This window comes from Bidens hawaiensis, unplaced genomic scaffold, assembly GCF_021521415.1.
Source record: "Bidens hawaiensis isolate Kalapana, Puna unplaced genomic scaffold, B.hawaiensis_p1.1 tig00004151_1, whole genome shotgun sequence".
NCBI lineage: Eukaryota > Viridiplantae > Streptophyta > Magnoliopsida > Asterales > Asteraceae > Bidens > Bidens hawaiensis.
In genome coordinates this window covers 1,401,579-1,422,235 of record NW_027491246.1, presented here as the reverse complement: position 1 = coordinate 1,422,235, position 20,657 = coordinate 1,401,579, and positions in this window count along the sequence as shown.

Here is a 20,657-nt window from a genome sequence, read left to right as displayed (position 1 = left end):
TCGTTTAAACAATTTATGTCGTGCAAACCTATAAATTTTAGTGATACTAATGGGTCAAATGGGTTAGTAAAAAGGATCGAAACGATAGAGTCTGTTATCAATACCAGTAGTTGCCCATCAAATTGTGTCGTTGAATATGCCACTTGTACATTTCTTGACCACACCCTTATATGGTAGAAAACAACTGTACGAATTTGGGAACAAGAGGCAACCAACTGCATGACTTAGGCAAAACTTAAAACCCTTATATTGAAACATCTTAGTCCAAGGAATGAAATCTAGAAATTAGAACACGAACTCAAAAAATTGAAAACAAAAGGTGCAGACCATTTGGAATAAACAAACCGTTTTAGCAATCCAGTTCAAATAATACCATGGTTAGTAGCCTTAGAAGTAGGGACCTTAGTTAATTCAATTAGCCACTTAACTTTTGAGAATGCGGTGACACAAGCTGGTGTGGTAGCTATTGATTTGGTCAGAAGTGGTGTATTGAGAATGCGCGGGGAGTCATCTAGTACAAAAAGAACCAATCATGAAACAGGGGTACAAAAGGTACAACCAATTAAACGTGCCATAAAAGTGTGGGAAATGTAATTATTATCATATAAGGGAATGTCGAACAAATGTATGCCATAAAAGTGGGAAGATTGGACACTATGCCTGTAGCTGTGGAACCATTATGAGCACTATGAACCAACCGTGCTAACCTCACCATGCACAGTTACCCCAATTGCAACCAATTCGCTCACAACCGATGACAAACCATCATGCTTGCTATAAGTGTGGCAGTATGAAACGCTCCAAAAAGAACTGTCCCATGTTAAACCAAGAACAAACATTGACGTCTAACTCCGCTAGAGGCCGTACTTAGTGTTTGGATTGGATAGAACACGACAAGACTTAAATGTGGTAAAGGATACATTCGTAATTCTGATTAATATGCTTCAGTTTCATTTGATATAGGTACCGATAAAAGTCTTATTCCCACTAACTTCTTATCCTTGGGAAATATGCCGGTTAGTGAACTAATAGATCCCTATGCTATAGAATTCACTAACCATAAACCTATATCTTTTAACCAAATATGTCGGTAAATGCCTGACATGTGCTAGAGTTAAAGCTGAGTATCAAACACCTTTGGGAATGTTGCACCAACCAGAGATACCGCAGTGAAAGTAGGAATAAATTACCATGGATTTTGTAACGTGCCTTCCCAAAACATCCCGATAAAACAGTACAATTTGGGAAATAGTTCTTCGATTGACCCAATCTGTACACTTCCCTTCGATTCATAGCAACTACACAACTGAAAATCTTGCCTTATGTTAACGAAATCTTGTCTCGACATGGCATGTCTATTTAAATTATTTCAGATCGAGATAGTCATTTCACCACTCATTTTTGGCAAGCTGTGAATGAAGCTTTAGAAATCCGAATCTATCTGAACACGGCCTGCCATCCTCAAACAGACGGTCAAACTGAGCGAACTATTCATACACTAGAGGAGTTGTTTCACACCTATGTACTAGACTAGGGAGGAAATTGGGAACAGTGTCTCCCACTGGTCTAATTTTAGTATATTAAAAGTTATCATAATATTATGCAAGCAGCAATATATCTGGTATTATATGAGGGAGAATATAGATCACCACCTTGTTAGGCCGAGAGTGGGCGATATCCAAAAATTACAAAATACGATTTGATTTACAAAACCACAAATAAAGCTCACATGACTAAAAAAACTGAAAGCCATCTAGACTGACTAAAAGAATTATACCGATATACATAAGAAGTTGTTGACTTTTGAAAGGAGTTATCTGAGTTGAGGAAACCAATAAGTTAACGTCAAGATGCACGGAACCGTACGAAGTTGTCTCGAAAATTAATCTCGTAACATATCGACTGAAACTATCTCTAGAGTCGAGTTTCACCCAAGATTTTAAGTCCTACTGAGGATTTTCTATATATCGAATCTAAACAAGTACCTTATAGACGAGGCAGAGATAGTACCACTTCAAAACTTACACATAACTAAACTTTGTAAAGAAATTTGTATAAATAAATGACGGGAAAATCAAACAGTTACGACTCAACAAAATTTCATTGGTCAAAGTTCTGTGAAATCCATAACGGGGAACCAAATATATTTGAAAATGAAAACAAATAATCATGTCTTTCCCTATGAAGCGTGTAATTGGAATATAGAATTTCAGGGACGAAATTTCTTAACTGGGGGAGAATATGACATTCGTGACAAAACCGGATACACCTTAGTATTCACATATCGAATAAGCGATTAACCGCTTATTACGTAACGAACGATGGAATAAACAAACGGGTCTAGTTATGACCCGGATATCCTGAGGGGCCATCTATAAGTGATATACGTGTATTATAAGCTAACATATTAATATTATGGCCTTAGTACAATAGCAAACCAGTTAAACAAAAACATACTCGTTTAATTACCCACTATGACTTTAAACTCGAAAGATAGTAACGAAACAAGCATTATATCATCCATTAAGCAAAAAAAGATCTACAAAACACTTATTTAGGATGTTTTAAGCGATCCGTGAATATATTTTCGATTTTTACAAATAGATGGTATGTTTTTCTAAATTTACAAAAAATTAGCCGAAAAACACACGTTTTCGCGCTGCTTGTCATACCCGATATATTTTTCTTGCCAAAAACCAAACCCAAAATAAACTTAGACTCAGGATTTCATGTTTAGGTACGCAAAACGAGAATAATGGGCCAAAAAGGGGGCCCAAAGGGGTTCGGCCGCCAATGTGGACCCCCTAACCTTTCTTTATATATGAGTATCCTATTAAGATATTTTCTCACTTAATTCAAACAAGAATCTGGACCTTTGCACCTGCTTTAGCTGTTATATCAAATTTCCAGCAAACCCTATGGTAAAAACTCCTTATTTGATCAATTTCTAGTTTATTTAAGCATGTTTAAAAACGTATAAACGTAGTTTGATTACCAAAAATCACTTCTAACCATACAAAAAACCTAAAAATGGTCAAATAACATATTTTGATCATACACATGGTTAGGAATCTGATTTAATAAGTTGTTTTGGCCATAAACACAGATTAGAGAGTTTAAATCGCGTTTTTACGGTTCAAAAGTTCGGTTTAAAGCCCTAACCGAAACCCTATGTTTCAAGGCTGATCTTTTGATGATACATGCTTGGTTTTTTGATATAGGACATGAATTTACATTACTTAGAAGGAAAAGAACCTGGAGAATTGAGGAAAAGACTTGAAACGAACGAAAACCACAAAACTATTACCGAAACACTCGTTTAGGGGCAGTTTAGGATTAGATTGTGACGTGCTTGTTTTTAGCTTTTAAAATTTTTCCCGGACATCAGGGACCATATTAATGAGTCCTATCCTAATTTGGTAACTTTTTGACCATCCGAGAATATTCGGCGAATTTATTACTGTTTAGGGACGTTTATTTGGGAAAAATACTTAAAATGCTTGAAAAATTATGAAAATTTGTAGAGAACTCAAGTATGGCATAATATGATCATATACGAAATTTGGGTTCATTTAGATAAACCTAACTATTCTTTCTGGATTCATGTTTATTCGAATTTTTATAGTCGTCTTTGGCTCAAAAAGGTAACTTGGAAAAAGTGTTAGATTATGGAAATTTAACAGGATATTTTGGAAGGTATTTGGATCAATCCACAAATTTATCGGATTTTTTGAAAATCATTTAGTATAAACGGATGATTTACATGTTAAATATACCATATAAAATGAACTCTTTACAAATTAATAAATCAACAAATAATTCAAGAAATATTTTTATAAAAATCTACATATTTTACTTGGTAGTAGTATAAATTTTCATAATTTACTGATAAAATGATAATTAAATGTACTAAACGGATAATTAATGAACCTGTTGGAATATCAGAACAACAAAATAGATCAAAAATCATATTTTTATGTTAATTAAGTAAAACCGAACTTCTTGTGAGAAATCCAGACAATTTGGATGAATTGTGCGTTTTCTCCAAACCTGACTGAATAAACGGAAATGAGCCCCGTTGCGAATCCAGACATCTAATATATGAATTTTCTTTTTAAATTTTATCATTTTATCTACCAACACATTTACCCAAGTTTATTTGGTCATACCTGTTGTCTACACGTGTAAACGATCAACTTGGCCCATCGGGTGAAACGGTGAAACTGAGCCAAGTTCGGTTTTAAACATTAGACATTAAACAACGTCACAATCTATCCCTATTGGCATGTTCTAGGCGTGACAGCTATACCCAAACTAGATATACTCCTAGTTTAGTATGGAGATTATAATAATATTATAATATTGATTATAGGACTGAATGTTAGAAAGCATAACAAACCGCTACCTGATATCTTGTTGAATACCGACTAAGCCGTGAGTTTCATGACCCCTCTTTCTAAACTGTTTTATGAACTTTTGGGGTGAAAAGCATGTTTGCATATATCTATGCTGTTAAAAACATGTGATGATGTGAATTTTCTAAGTGGTAACACACAAAAAGTCCTCACTACCACAGTGATTAACTTCGAGCCTGTGACTTGTGAATAGTACTATTGGTTATAAACCCAAACGGAATCGGCCTGGTTTCCATGTCACACATGACGCCGTTTGCACATAACCATAATTATACATACATGCTATGTAGTGTTAGACAAGATCTTAGGGCATGTTGAATGCAGAAGGGGAGCCACAGTGGTTGATTGTGCGTGTGAAATTGAGGCACGCGGCACGAACGAGCAGTCAAGACTACACTGTAGCTTAGCATAATTACATCGTATACATCATACGCACACATACGTACATACATACTTACATGCGTATATACAAAATATGACTTGTGATTATGCATAACTGATTTCTTGAAACTCGTGAAACTCACCAACTCTTGTAGTTGACCAGTTTTAAACGTGCTTTTCAGGTGTACCAAATTTGGATTAGAAAGCTAATGTGCTACGTCTTGAACTTGCGATAAATTTTGGGTAAATTGATGCAAGTACGCTTGTAAGAAGTAAAGCGGCTTAACGGGCTGGTTTAGATTTGTATCACCTATTTTGTAAAAGAAGTTAGAATGACGTAAAATATTGTAAATTAGTTTGTATTGTTCTTTATAAACAATGTGATTGATACCAGAGGTGTTTATTACATTTCCCGTTAAACGCTTCCACAATTTGCTAGTCGGGGTGTGACAGGTCGGTAAAACCCGGGCGGTTGTAAAACACAAACATTGTCGGTAACAAGCGTTGAGGTGTTAAGTTGATACAACTTCGGTCGGTTTTGGTTACATGCTTTGTTGTATCCAAACTAAAACAAAAGGTTATAAAAACGGTGGTGGTCCAATAGCGTAACTTCGATTGGTAAAACTCGAGCATTGGTAAAACCTGACCGTTTTCGATCCAGGGCGTTGAGGCCGTGATGTAACATCCAACTTTTGTTAAATAAATAACAGAAAGTTTTGTTAATAGTTGTGTGTCGTTAAAGTAGTCATGTGTTAAGTGTTTGGGAAGTAGGAATTGGGAATGGGTGGTGGGACCCATGAAACCCCCTCTATATAAACCCAACAACTTATTCTTTTCTTTTCTTTTCTCATCCAAACACACAAACACACACACACACTCAAGAAACACACACAAACTCTCTCTCTAGCACTCGGATTTAAATCCAAGACAAAGAAGGGTGGAATCTCATGTTTAACATCATCAAATAACAAGAATCACGTCCAGATCTACGTATTGTCCAGATCTAAACTCGAACCCGAAGCAAAAAGGTAGGTTTCGATTTAAATGGTTAAGTTATATGGTTAGAATCGTCATGCAAACAGATATAATGATAGATAGGGTTATAAAATGTAAGAAAAATATAAACTTGGTAAGTTATAACATCTTGGGTGCACTTTAAGGTGAAAAGGTGGTGTTGGACTATGAGAGATATGGGTTCAGGATCAGGTGCATGGGGTCAGAATGTGTCGGGAGATGGCTTTAAAATGGTAAAAAAAAAAATGAAGAAAAGGAAAATTTTCGCACAGCCATGCGAAGCGGAAAAGGTTGTTTCTCATCGCACAGCCATGTGAAGCGAAAAAGGTTATTTCGCATCGCATGACCATGCGAAGCGAAAAAGTTCCATGCGAAGCGAAAAAGGTTGTTTCGCATCGCACAGCCATGCGAAGCGAAAAAGGTTGTTTCGCATCGCACAGCCATGCGAAGCGAAAAAGTTCCATGCGAAGCGAAATTCCCGTGCAAAATTTCATGAAATTAATTTTCTGATGCGTTTTTGCGAAATTCCCATGCGAAATTTCAACCCCAGCCAGGGGCGCTGCCTCTTGGACCCTGCTAGGGGCTGCCGCCCCTAGACCCTGCTACCAGGGGCGCTGCCCCCGGACCCCTGTTAGTTGAGGGTTTCATAAATTTAGATGTAGGAAGTTGGGGTAATAGATAATTGACACGCGTAATGTATTATACAGTTAGCCGTGCATAACTAAAGAAGGGAATTACCATTAACGGCGAGAGAAATCCACTCCAGGTGAGTTCTAGCCCCATTTCTCTATGAAATGTTTTCGGGGCTGTGTGCATACTACTATGTGATAGTTAATACATTTATTTAATGGATAAGTGTATGAAACGTGTATGACTATTTATTGAATGTTATTACCATATATTGATAGTATGAATGAGCATGTGTGTGTTTATATATTATTATGTACACGAGACAGGTATGCTGGTATGGGTACTCGAGGCAGAAGGGACCAGACCCTTATAATATATGTGATGTTAGGGACCAGACCCTTATAATATCTGTGATGTTTAAGATAGACTAGCTTATGGTATACCATAGGGTTGTATGAAAGAAAGTATGTAAGTACGTATGCATGTAAGTAAGGTATGAATACGCATCTTCGGATACGTATAAGTAAAGATGTGAATGTATTGTATGCTAATTGATTTTTTAGAACTCACTCAGCGTGACTGACTTTTAGTATGCACGCAGGCAAATAGGTTGAGGCAGCTGGCTTGAGGAGGGACACATGGCATGGACTGAAGAGACTGGCATCCATGATGAAGTGTTATGACTGTTTTAATTAATTACTTATGAAAAGACAATTTGTTTGTTAAGACAAGAATGAATGTTTTGTAAATGTGATGTTTGAAGTTTTTAATTATTCCGCGAAGTTTTTAAATTACTCTGATTTTAGAACTGTGCTTATGAGTAAATCCAACACCAAAGTAGGGTTACCAGGAACGGGGCCTTACATGTGAGTCTACGCAGATTCGGTCGGTTTCTGTCACGTTCGTTATGATACCGAAAAGAATCGGCATTTGGTCAGTTTTTGTTACCTTCGTTAGGATACTGAAACTAAAACAAAAAACGATGATTCTATGCGAATTCAGTCGATTTTTTCACATTCGTTACCGTTCCGAACTAAAACAAAACAAAAGAATGTCTTGCACCAATAAGATCTCGCCAATTGGCCCGATGGGGTACTTAAGGCACCAAAACTCTTATTTATATTAACATAATTAACAAAAAACACATATAAAATAATTAAATGAAACCAAAAACAAAATCTATTTAAATAAAGATAAGGAAATTTTGGTTTATGTGAGTCAAACCTGAATGCATTGCCTTGCCTATTCTAACTTCTTCCCAGCCATTATCAAACTTAGCACCAGCCAACTCACCAAGGCATCACAATTATTTATCCATCAAAGTGATATGTCTAATAACAAAAGAAAATAAATAAAATATTTAAAAAAATCTTTTGTGACACCAAACTTCTTAATTATACTATATATAGATAATCTGACGTCGTATATATATGCAATAGTCGATTCATATATGTAGCTGGTTAAACACCAAATTGTTCTTTTTTTTAAATTCATTTGTTATGGTTATGTATAATTTATTAGTCTTTAGCTTCACTTTATCTTGTTATGCTAAATTACATTCTTTAAAAACATGATTGTGATTTTAGAAGAGAGAAGAAAAAAGAGTAATTTTAGGAATTTTAGAAAATAAAAATAGAATAATTATTTTAGTTATCAGGTTTGCCCTTTAACTAATTAATTAACCTCCTTTAACTTGCAGTTATTTACAGCATTGCCATTATGATCCCCCAACCATTGATATAATAGATAAATTGTCCATATATTTAATTAATTGGTTTTTTCAAGAAAAACATGGTTTCCATTTGAACCCTCCCCTATATATAAATATATATATATATATATGTATATATATATATATATATATATATATATATATATATATGCAATGTATATAATAAAAACACATACCCTATATGTATGGCATGGAAATATTAAAAACCCATATGACTTTACAAACTCTAAAAACTCTATGATAGCCATTGATTCTACTCAGTGACGGAGGCAGAAAAATTTTCCTATGGGTTCGGGATATTTCGGTGCTCGAGTTTTTCCGGTGTCAAAAGTTTTTGGGCCCAAATGGGTCGGGTCGGGTCGCTTAATCAATTAGATAAATAAAATGCAATATTACTATCATAACAAAAGTACATCGTCAACATTCAATAATATATAAAATTATATTAAATAAAAAAGAAAGATTCAACCGGTCATTGTTGTTGTCTAGTTGAAGTCCGACTAGTGAGGGCTAAGTCCATGAGGCGTTCGTTGAAACCTTGAGGTGAACTGACAAAGGCGACTAGATGAGGAGAGAGTTATACTCAGCTGGTCGATAGAAACATAAATTGGTCGATCGTTTTTTTTAACTTTTAGTTATGTATTATCTTTAAGAATTTTAATTGGGTTGGGCTTGTTAACCCATTATATGAATAATTTTTGCCTTTTTTATTATATATACGTGTGTGCGCGCGCGCATTTATTGGCCCATTCATAATTTTTGTCAGTAATTTTTATAGTTCTTTAAAATCTTTTTATATTTTATTGAAGAAATAGTACTAAATTTTCTTAACAAAATTTATAGCAATCAATGGATCCGAATATATATTTTTTAAACGATACTGGGTTCGATAGTCGAAAAAAATGGGTTCCCTCGTTAATTCGATATTATATGGTATATATAAAACCCAATAAACACCGGGTTCGGCGGAACCAGGCGGATTATATGTGGCTCCGCCACTGGTTACAAATCCTTTTTACACTTCTCATTTTTGTATCTCTTGGTATTTTAACTTTACGCTACATATTTAATATAATTTTACATATGTTAAATTTTAAAAAATATGTTAATATATAGGGTTGAGTTATTTTACAAATGCCAACAAAAATGAGAAGTGTGAGAATATATAATTAATTGCCATGTGTCATGTGAGGATTAAAGGAAAAATGGTATAAAAGTAGTAGTACATATTTATCTCTCCACATTCAAGCACATGTTAATCCCTCCATCATTTTAATACATCTGTAACTTTTCATATGATATTTTTCTTCAAAAAAAATCTTCATAATTACAAGCATTTTTTATCTTTAATATGAATATGACTTTGTTATATAAAAATTAAAACCAAAATTTCGTCATTGTGTCTTTTTGTTGGTCATTATATCTTTTTTTCATAGTTGTGTCTTTCTGCTTGTCATTGTGTTTTTCTTTCATTTTGTCTTTCAAATCATCATTGTGTTTTTTTTAAATGCTAATAACATAGTTGCAAAATAATAATACGTAAATATAATGATAAAATAACAACAAATTATCTAATACATAAAACACAATGATGAATACATCTTACACAATTACCTGAAACATAAAATACAATGATCATAAAAGCAAAACATAATAGTGAATACATATAACACAATGACCTGAAATGTAAAACACAATGGAAACTACATATTACACAATGACATGAACGTAATACACAATGAACGTAATACTTTTTTTCTCCACAATGAATAAACACAATGATAAGTAGAAAGACAAAGGATTAGCATAAAGACACAATGACAAACAAAAAGACACAATGTCGTAATCTTTGTTTTAATTGTTATCTTTAATATGAATACCAATTGATAACACAAGGACCAAAATCTATAACACAATTCATAGAAAAAACCCAATTAAAAATCACAATGAAAAACCAATAACACAACATAAAAAACCCACAATTTTTTTTATTTTTATATAACAATATGATACTCATATTAAAGATAAAAAAACGCTTGTTATTATGGTGAAATTTTTTTAAAAAAAGAATGTTACATGAAAAAGTTATGGACATTTTAAAATGATGAGGGAATTGGCATTTGCCTTGCATGTAGAAAGAGAAAATGTGACATTTGAGCCAAAACAAGGTACACCTCATTATGTATTTATCGATTAAGCAAATAGATGCGTAATACGTAACAATCAAACGATTAACCAAACGGGTTGGGTTATGACCCAGATATCCCAGGGGGGCATCTATAAGTGATATACGTTTAATATAAGCTAAAATATTAGTAATATGGCCTCAGTTCGATAGCAAACAAGTTAAACGGGTTGGGTTGTGACCCAGATATCCCGGGGGGCCATCTTATTTGAAATGTTTTAAGCGATCCGTGAAAATATTTTCGATTTTTACCAACATATAGTATGTTTTTATGAATTTACACAAAACTAGCCGAAAAACGATCGTTTTCGCACTCTTTGACGCACCCGATATGTTTTTCGCGTCAAAAACATATCCGAACCCGATATAAATTTGGACTTGGGTTTTAAGATTTGGGCTTGGAGATCCAGATTATTGGGCCAAAATGGGCCCATGAAACTTCCGATCGCAGCCTACCCCACCCCCCACCCCCCCCCCCCCCCCCATTATTTTTATAAAACTTGTTATTTAAGCCTAGTTTTTTCATTCAATTTAACCAAAAGCTCAAGTCCAAGCAGCTGCAATCTAATTTTCCAGAAACTCTTCAAACGCTAAGGTAAACAACTTAAGTAAGCAACTTTTATACTTGTTTAAGCTTGATTAATACCATAAAAACATGTCTTAATTGCTAAAAATCATTCCTAACCATGTAAAAATCCTAAAAATAGTCCATAAACATGTTTTGATCATACAAATGGCAAGGAACCTGTTTTGATAATTTTTTTGTCCATAAACACGGATTAAAGGGTTGAAACGGCATTTTTTACGGTTCAAAAGTTCGTTTTTTTGCACTAGCCGAAACCCTAACCCAAGGGCTGTTATGTTGATGAAAAATTGCTTAGTTTGTGATATTGGACTTGTATCTAGCCTACATAAGAGCACAAGAGCTTGAAAAGTAGATTAGAAAGGCGGAAACGAACCAAAACCGCTAAGGTAATGCCGAAACACTCGCTTACAGGATATTTAGGTTAAGGTTGTGATGTGCATATTATTAGGTCTTGAAATTTTGCAGGGACATCAGGGACCATGTCATTGAGTCCCTGTTCAAATTTGGTATGTTTTCGACCATCCGAGAATACTTGGCAAATTTATTACCGAATTGGGACGTTTAATGGGGAAAAATAGTTAAAATACTTCAATAATTATGAAATTTTTCTGGGAACTCAGATTTAATGCATTATGATCACATACGAATTTTGGGATTATTTGGAGAAGTCTAAAGGTGTTTTGTGCGTATGCGTTCGTGTGAATTTTAATAGCCGAATTTGGGCCGAAAAGAATATTGCAAGAGCTTTTTACATTCTGGAATTGATATAGGTTGTTTTGGGACATAATTTGAGTGTTCAGGAATTTTTGTGGAATTTTTTAAAATTATTTGGGATAAACGAAAGATTTTCAAGCGATATATAGCTGATAAAATGAATTTTTATAAATTAATAAATCAGTAAATAATTCCAGAAAATATTTTTATAAAAATTTACATATTCTAATTGATAAGTGGCTAAATTTTCATAAATTAATGGTTAATTAATTATGCTAATTTGAAGATTAAACAAATTCAGTTATTATAAAAACCGGCAAGTTCGCGACTAACGAACCTGCGGGAATACCAAAACACCATGAGTGATCAAAAATCTTATTTTTGGATTAATTATGTAAAAACTAACATTTCTATGAGAAACCTGGACAATCTGGATTGATTGTGCGCATTTCTTCTGAAATCAAACTGAATAAACAGAAACGGGCCCCGTAGCTAATCCGGGACCCCAATATGTGATCTTTCTTTATAACTTAATCATTTTATTAACCAATACATTTACCCAAACTTATTTCCCCATAACTGTTTTCTGAGCGTGTAAACGAACAACTTGGCCCAGCTGTGAAAACGGGAATCTGAGCCAAGATCAGTTTTAAGTATTAGACATTGAACATCACCACCTAAGCCTATTGCCACTTTCTGGGCATTCCAGCTATACCCAGAATTAGTTATATAGCCCAGTTTAGTATTGAGATTGTAATAATATTAAAATATTAATATTATTATAATATTGATTATAGGAAACCGTGATTACAAGTTACACAAACCTCGAACCAACGTGCTACTGATTATCTACTAAACAGTGAGTTTCATGACCCCACTCTTTAAACAGTTTTATGAACTTTTGGGGTGAAAAGCATGTTTGATTATGATACATATCTGAAACTTGTAATGATGTGAATTATCTAATTGCTAACACACGAAAGTCCCCAAGATCACAGTGATTAACTTCGAGCCGGTGGCTTGTGAATAGTACTATTGGTTTGACAAACCCAAACAGAATCGGCCTGGTTGTCGTGTCACATAGCGCCGTTTCCACATGACCATAATTTTATATACAGGCTATGTAGTGTTAGACATAGCTACCGGGGCATGTTGTGGGCGGAAGGGGGCCATAATGGTTGATTAAGCGTGGGAAATGGAGGCACGCAGCACATACAGTCAAGGCTTCATTGTAGCTTAGCATAATTACATCATTTACATACATACATACTTATATCATGATTACAGGTGTTAACTTGTGAATACTCATAACTGTTTTCTTGAAACTCGTGAAACTCACCAACTCTAGTAGTTGACCCGTTTTAAACTGCTTTTCAGGTGTACCTAAATCGGAATGATTTGGTGATCTGTTACTTGCTCAAGGTGTGTGGTTGATGCTATGTGAATAGAAGCAAGGGTGTTCGTAGTAAGATCGTATAGTTAACAAAGTAGTTTTGTTTGTAACACCTAGACTGTAAAAGAATGATAGAACAACGAAATGTAATATAATGTAAATTAGTTTGTAATGTTTTTTTATAAACAGTGTTGTTGATACCAGAGGTGTCTGCTACATTCCCGTTTTACGCTTCCGCATTGTGCTAGTCGGGGTGTGACAGAAGTTGGTATCAGAGCCATTGGTTAAAAAGGATTAGGTTATCCCTTAGGGTACCTAAAATGTCAGGACCGTCTATCGGGTGCAACCTTAGCAAAGGTTTGACAAGAACACACCGACTTAAGTACTCAAAGACCGATTGAGTATCCCGGCGGAATCAGGATATTCAATGATTGAGAATGAAAGCTTGTGGAGAATTATCAAACACAAAACAATAAATGATAATCGGTAAGGACTATTTCAACGACAAAGATTCACTATATTAAATGATACATCAATGATACAGTGAATGGAATGTCTAGGGTTTTGTGTGACGGCGGCTTTTGATATTCGTCTGCAAAGATTGTCAGTATGCGTGCCAAAAACCCGTCCCCTAGTCGTACCCTAGGATGTCTATATATAGACCCTAACATTCCATGTATACGTCCTAGACATTACATAATGAAAGATAAATCTAATACAAGTGTTTCAGACCTCAAGCAAGGTATATACCTTGCTCGAGCAAGCTTCCTATACAAGGTGTGCTCGGAGAGTATCCTCGAGCATACTTTACTTAGAATATATTCTCTTTTGGAGAATACATATTCTCTTCGAGTAAGCTTCATTCCTCTTGACTTATTCAAACTTTGCTCGAATAAGTCCATCGAGCAAGCTCATTCTTCTTGATGTCTTCAGCTTTTCTTATTCAGCAATCTTTATCATGCTCGGATGTAAATCTTGCTCGGTAACTGAACTGTGCTCGAAGTCTTTGCTTTGATTCACGTGACATCCTCTTATTGCATCCATGCTCGTCCCCATGTGCTCGATCATCCTGTGCTCGTAACACTTGGCTGGAACTTGTATGATCAAGGTGTTTGCCCGATTGGCAATCCATGCTCGATAGAAGAATACCATTGCTCGTTGAAGTGTAGCTTGCTCGAAGCCTTCAGCACTTAGAAGAATCAACCATTTAAGGTTCAGAACCTTGCTCGAAGTAGGAAAAATCCATGCTCGATCGTCTAGGCTTGCTCAAATTCCATACTTAGCCGTTTTCTAAGGAGGTTGAGAAGATTCCAATCTTCCTTATCAAAAATCCGACCCAACAATCTCCCCCTAGATTGGAACAAGCTCAGATGCACCAAAACATACCTGCACAGAGTTACACATGTATCAGATTTCTAGATAAATCATTTAAGAACGTGTCATTTCATTACATAATTGGAATTTTGCCACATAGGCATTACACACTAAATTTTTACAACTCAAACAAAATACAAAGATAAACAGAATTAAAAATCAATCATCCATTAGCTCCATTCTGTTATCTTCTTCCTCTGTTCTTGGCTTCAGCCCTTTCTTTCAATTTCTTCACATATGCAGCTCTTTGCTTCAGCATGTCAACTTCAGAGGAGTCAGAGGCATCACTTGGGAATCTTGCATCAATCATATCTTGTAAATCTTGTGGATGCATATAATGCAGATCACCATCCTCCCTTATGACTGCAATAGGTATCCCTGACTTATTTCTCAAAGTGGTCGAATCATCATTTTGATTGTACGTTATGTATGTGATTCTTCCAAATTATTGCACTCTTGAGTTGGGTTCCTTCATCACTTCTCTCGTAGCCAGGCACTCTTTTAAGGTCTTCCTTTTCTGATGAGAGCTACTTGCTAGAGTTCTTTGTTTCTTTGATTTAGAGAGGGAAAGCTCGGATATGTGAACTTCACTTATTCTCTTCCTCCTCTTCTCTTTTTCTGCTTGGCTTCTGATCTCTCTCTTCTTTTGCTGCAGAAATGGGAATCCCTTTTCTGCTTGATCCTTTAAAAACTTTGAGAGATCATTCCTCAGTTGACCAGATGGTTGACTTCTTACTTGATTGTCATATAAATTCAGCTCAGCCATCTTGGTCAGTTGTTCTTCTAAAAAGTTTCTCAAATCATCTTTGAAGATGATGAGATGTTCTGTTTCATCTTCAGTCACAACCCTTAATGTCTTTGATCTTCTGTCAAAATAGAGATGTGTGGGCAAATTTAATTTTCTTGGCTGCACAGGCCTCACACTCTCTGACCTCTGAGTTCTGCTTGAGCACCCCATTTCAACTTTCTTAATCTTATCAAGACCCTCTTCAACATAGCATCTTTTTATTGTATCTTCAGTTTGCATTAACAGTCTTGACATTTTTACTCCCTTTTTGTGGAGGGCATTCATCATTTCTGCATGAACTTCTTGTTCTGCCCTCCTCTTGTCTTCTTGCAATTTCCTCTGTGTTTCAAGATACATCCTCTGTTCTCTGTGATATATTTCCATTAGTTCAGCAAGAGGCATGTTCTGAAACTGTTCTTCTGATATCCCTTTCTCCATCACAACCTTCTTTAACATCTCTACCCTCTGAGGGTCCTCAAACCACCTCTTTGCATCTTGATCTTTCTTTTCTTTTTCCTCCCTTTCCTTCAGTAATCTCAATTTTAACTCCTGCTCTCTTTCAAACTCTTCTCGACTTTCTTGATCTTTGTGAGAGTCTTTAATCTGTTGAATTCTTCTTTTCAGTTCTTCAGGAGAGAGATTTATCAGGAAGTTGTAGCTGTAGCCATACAGCTGAAGGAATTTAATGTCCTTATGTTTTGACTTTAAGGATTTATATGCTTCTTCATCCTTTTGGTTCTTTTCAGTTCTTTTCTTGCTACTGTCTGATTCTTTTAATTCTTTTTCTTTCTCTTTCTTCCTTTCAGACACCCTTCTCACATAGTCAGACAGATTCTCCATGAGAACCCTTTTGTACAAACCATCAATCTTGTCAAATGGCTGTAAGTTCAGGAAAGCAGGCTTATGACCAGCCTTTATCAATACTTCTCTTTTTCCTTTCCTTACTCTCCAACCCTCAGCTTCTTTTGCCACATCCTCTTTTGATAGTCTTTGAACATACAGAGGATCGTAGCCCAAGCTGATCAAATATTCAACATCTTTATTTATCTTTTCAACTCCCTGTAATTCTTCCTCATCTTCACTTTCACCATCCAAGTCCACCACTTCTTCAAGGTTGTGAAGAGCCTCAATCATTGGTTCATCATTTTGTTTGGATTGAGCTCTTCTTCTTTCTTCTAGCATCTCTGACCTCAGTCTATAGACCATTTTCTTCACAGATTTTTGTCTCTTTGGCTTTGGGGTCTCAATTTCAGATGAAGGTTTTCTTTTGAGTTGTATTTCCTCTGGTTCTTCAAGAATTATTTCTTCATCAACAGACTCAGATTCGTCATTTTCAGTTTCAGCTGTTTGTGTGTCAACAAGTTTTTCAGTAACTTCTTCTATGATTGGTTCACTTGGTTCAACATGTTCTTCAAATTTTTGTTCTCCTTTGCTCAGATTTATAAGTTCTAGTTGAGCCTTTCTTGCTGCCTTTACAATGTCTGGGTGATGTTTTTCTGGGTTGTTCAGTATGAGTGTTATATCTTTCATTATCACCAATTTGACCATTGTAAATGCTGAAACCTCAACTGTTTCATCTTCTTCATTTGTTATAGGACCCATACCAAGTTCATCTTCATTTGTTTCAAGCTCCTCAGGTTCAATGATCAAAGGCTCTGCAGCCTTTTCTTGTTCAGGTTCTTGTTGATCAACATTCAAATTTTCTTTCAAGGCATCAATTGTAGCCTTGATTGCTTCATCAACTTCTCTTAATTTCCACTCCTCTTCCTCCTCTTTATCTTTCATTTTAATCAAAGCTTCTATGACCTCCTGAGGAATTTCCTCCTCTTCTTCTACCATTTCTTCCCTTTCAAGGGCCTCCAACTCTTCATTCATCAGTTCTATAACTGTTTTCACAGATTCAGCCTCAGCCATGTCTTGATCAACTACATTTTCTTTGAACAAAATGTCATCAGACTGAGTTGTGTGTTGAGGCAGGGGGTGTAAGTCATCGTCTGTAAACCCCCTTGCCCTTTTCTTTCCTCTTTAGATTTTCTTTTTCAGTTTCATCTTCTTCTTTATCTTCCTTCTCATCCTCTGATTCTCCATCATCATATGCTTGGTTTAGTATGTTTAAAGCATCAGATGGTCCAACCTCCTCTTCAACACTGATATTCTCCCCCTGTTTTGGTGCATCTGAGGTCTTCTCAACCTCAGATTGCCCCTCAAGAGTTTGAATTTTCAATAATGCCTCCTTCAGTGCAGCTTCCAGAGCTGAGTTCTTCGTAGCCAAAATGGCATTTTTCTCTCTTAGCATTATGTTCTCAAACTCCAGTTTGGCATTTTCACACACCACATCATAAAGGTTTGGACTTGATTGTGGAGTTTCAGCAGTAGGTTTTGGAGCTGGGTCCGAAAATGGTTCAGATTCTATGGTCTCAGGGGATTGAACGGTGTATGGTTATGGGACTTGGGTTGGGAGAGTAGGTTCAGTTGGTGCTGTAGTAGGTGAAGGATGGATAGGTATGTCTTGTTCAGTTGGCTCAGTTGTGGCAGGGGAAATACGAATGTCAGCATGATCAGTTGGCTCTTGAGCTTCTTGTCCAAGTTCATACACAGTCTCTCCAATTACAACTGGTGCATCAGCAGCACTGTCAATAACCATTGCATCTCCTCCATCAGCACCATCCTCATCATCATTATCATTATCATCATCATCACCATCATCAACTTCCTCATCACTGTTACCAGGGGTCCTTGGTACATCAATGGGACCCAGTGCAGGAACAAGTAACCATGGGAGTACATCTCAGTCATCATTCTCAATGAAGTTACTCTGAGCATCCTTCATACGTTTGCATATGTTTGAGTCCTGCAACTTCAAAATCTGCCATGTTCTTTGAATTTCTAGTAAGGCTCTATTTATTAAGATTTGAAGAAACCTTGGATACATCAGAAAACGTTGAGTAACATTCTTCTCTACATTGGAGATCATTCCTTGAAAAATAAGTCTTGAAATATTAAAAGGTTGCTGGTAAAGAATGGCGACTGTGAGAGTCCCAAGCTCTCTGCTCAACAAAGTCCAAGTCCCTCTCCGAGGAGATAAGGACTGGATTACGTGATGAATCAAAACTCTGTAGATTAATGGAAAACTTCCCTTTTGGAACTGTCCTTCCTTAACGCCTCCCTGATAGCCCATAATCTCTTGAAAAACTCTTAGTAGCCTTGGGGCTGAGTAGGACGGCTGATCCTCAAAATTGTCGTGAAGGTCCAGTGCAGCTCTGATTGAGACTTCGGTTATCTCAATGTCATGATTTAGAATGGATGCCTCAATTTTTTCCCCATTTACGTTATTGACATATGTGGCAGACCCCCAAAAATCTAAAATATGATTTCTGTATATTGTGGGGTCGGTAGTTAACGCCACCCTCAGATTGGAGTTTCTCAGAAAGTTCATCATTGGCTCCAACTCAAGGTTGTCATCGTCTATCTCCAACCGAGCACACATATTATGCCGTTTTTCGAATTTGAAAGCCATCAGTTCTGCAAAAACAAGAAGTTTTGTCAGTACACAAAGTTGCAGAACTAATATAGGTGAATAGATTGATGATTAATGGCGTCCCCAATTAACCTGTTCCTTAGTAATATGCGTACCTGCAAAACAAGTAAACAGTTAGTCAATATAGTCAATTGGAAACCCTAATTTCAAAATCGGTGTGACGATTATCGTCCTGTGATGTCTTACCGAAATCGAAACAGAGCTAATGGCTATAATAAAAGAGAAATTAACAAGTAATAGAACAGCGAGCAAGGGGAAGATAGCACGAGCAAGAGGGTTTTCGTCTAGGTTTAATTAGAGAACAATGTGTGAAAAACTTTCTAAGTCCCCTTTTTATACTTAACGATTTGGTGGTACAGTACCTTAGTTTGTCATCTAGCACACGACAGTTGTCATTTAATTTCAAATTCACATTTACCACCCTTACACAAGGACATGCTCCCCCTGTACACAAGGACATGGTACAATGCTTGCTCGAGCATACTTAGAAATATATAAATTTCTTATGCTCGAGATGCATTCCTGTGTGCTCGAAGTACATTGTGCTTGAAAAGCCTTAAAATCTTTCCTAATCCCGCACTCGAGCACAGAAACTGGTACCCTAGTTTGCTCGAAACTTTCGTAGAAATAAAATCATCTTTACTCATCTCAAAATTTTAACTCAATCATCTCTACACGCTCACTAAGACACCTAGCACAGACCTTGCTCGAAACACTTAGATGTTTCCTATCATTTAGTTCTCATGCTCATAAACTTGAAATCATACTTACTCATGCCATCATGCTCGAAGATACTTAGTAAAATAACAAAGTATATCTTCGTGCTCGAAGATCAAAGATAACAAAACACATGAAAAGTAAGCTCGAAGTACATTCTAATTTTTAGATCATATTCGAAAATACTTAGAACAAACAGAGATAACAGCGGTGAAATTAAAATCATTTGCCTAGAAGTTAAGACAAAAATCACACTCAAACTTTGCAAAAATTAAGATTACAAGTTAATGAAATCATTCCGTTTGCTCAAGCTTGGGTTTGAGGTGAACAAGAGATCAAAATCCAGTTCAAAAAGTTATTTCAATTCATTGGGAAGATCTCAACATGGGATCAGATTGTCCAATAACTGTCACACCACTTCATTTTCAGCCGTATTATGAGTTAAGTCAGGCTGACACTAGGTGTAGGTTCTTAGCATGATTCTTATGAATTTTTTTGATATTCTTAAGATTCAATTAATTTCTTGAGTTAGAATGGTCACACTTTAGACTTTAGTTGTTCCTTATCTCTTCTCAAAGCTTATTTAGCTTTCTCCGAATCACCCCGAATTGACTTCAACCCCGTGATGCGTTGGTCAAAAATAAATTTTATTTGTCCGAGCAGTTTATTTAGTAATAAGATACTTAAATATCAGACCATCAGGTTGAACGTTGGACTTACAAGCCTTCCGGACTTACATGCCTTTCATTCAGAGTGTTTAGGACTTATTTGCATGCCCCACTCTTGTAGTTCTGATTGTGCCCCTTAAGGTCATGATATATTTATTTATCATTAATGATTTTGAAGCATATTTTATTTTCTTTTTCACTCTTTTTCATTTGCTTCATTTTCTGTTTATGAACTTTCAAATATATATATATATATATATATATATATATATATATATAGCTATTTAGTAGCTGCTCATAATTTGATAAACTGTTTTTGGTAAACCAAACCATCAATAGGCTCGTGTATGATTGGATAATTGCCTTTCTGCCTATCATTCGGAGAGATGTGCAAGGAAACATACCTTAGTTTTCAAATGAATCACCACATCAAACTTAGCATGATTATAGTATTTGTATCACATTGATCACTGCACTCATGAGAAGAAGCTACACAAATTGTCAGTTTGCTGAACATAAATCT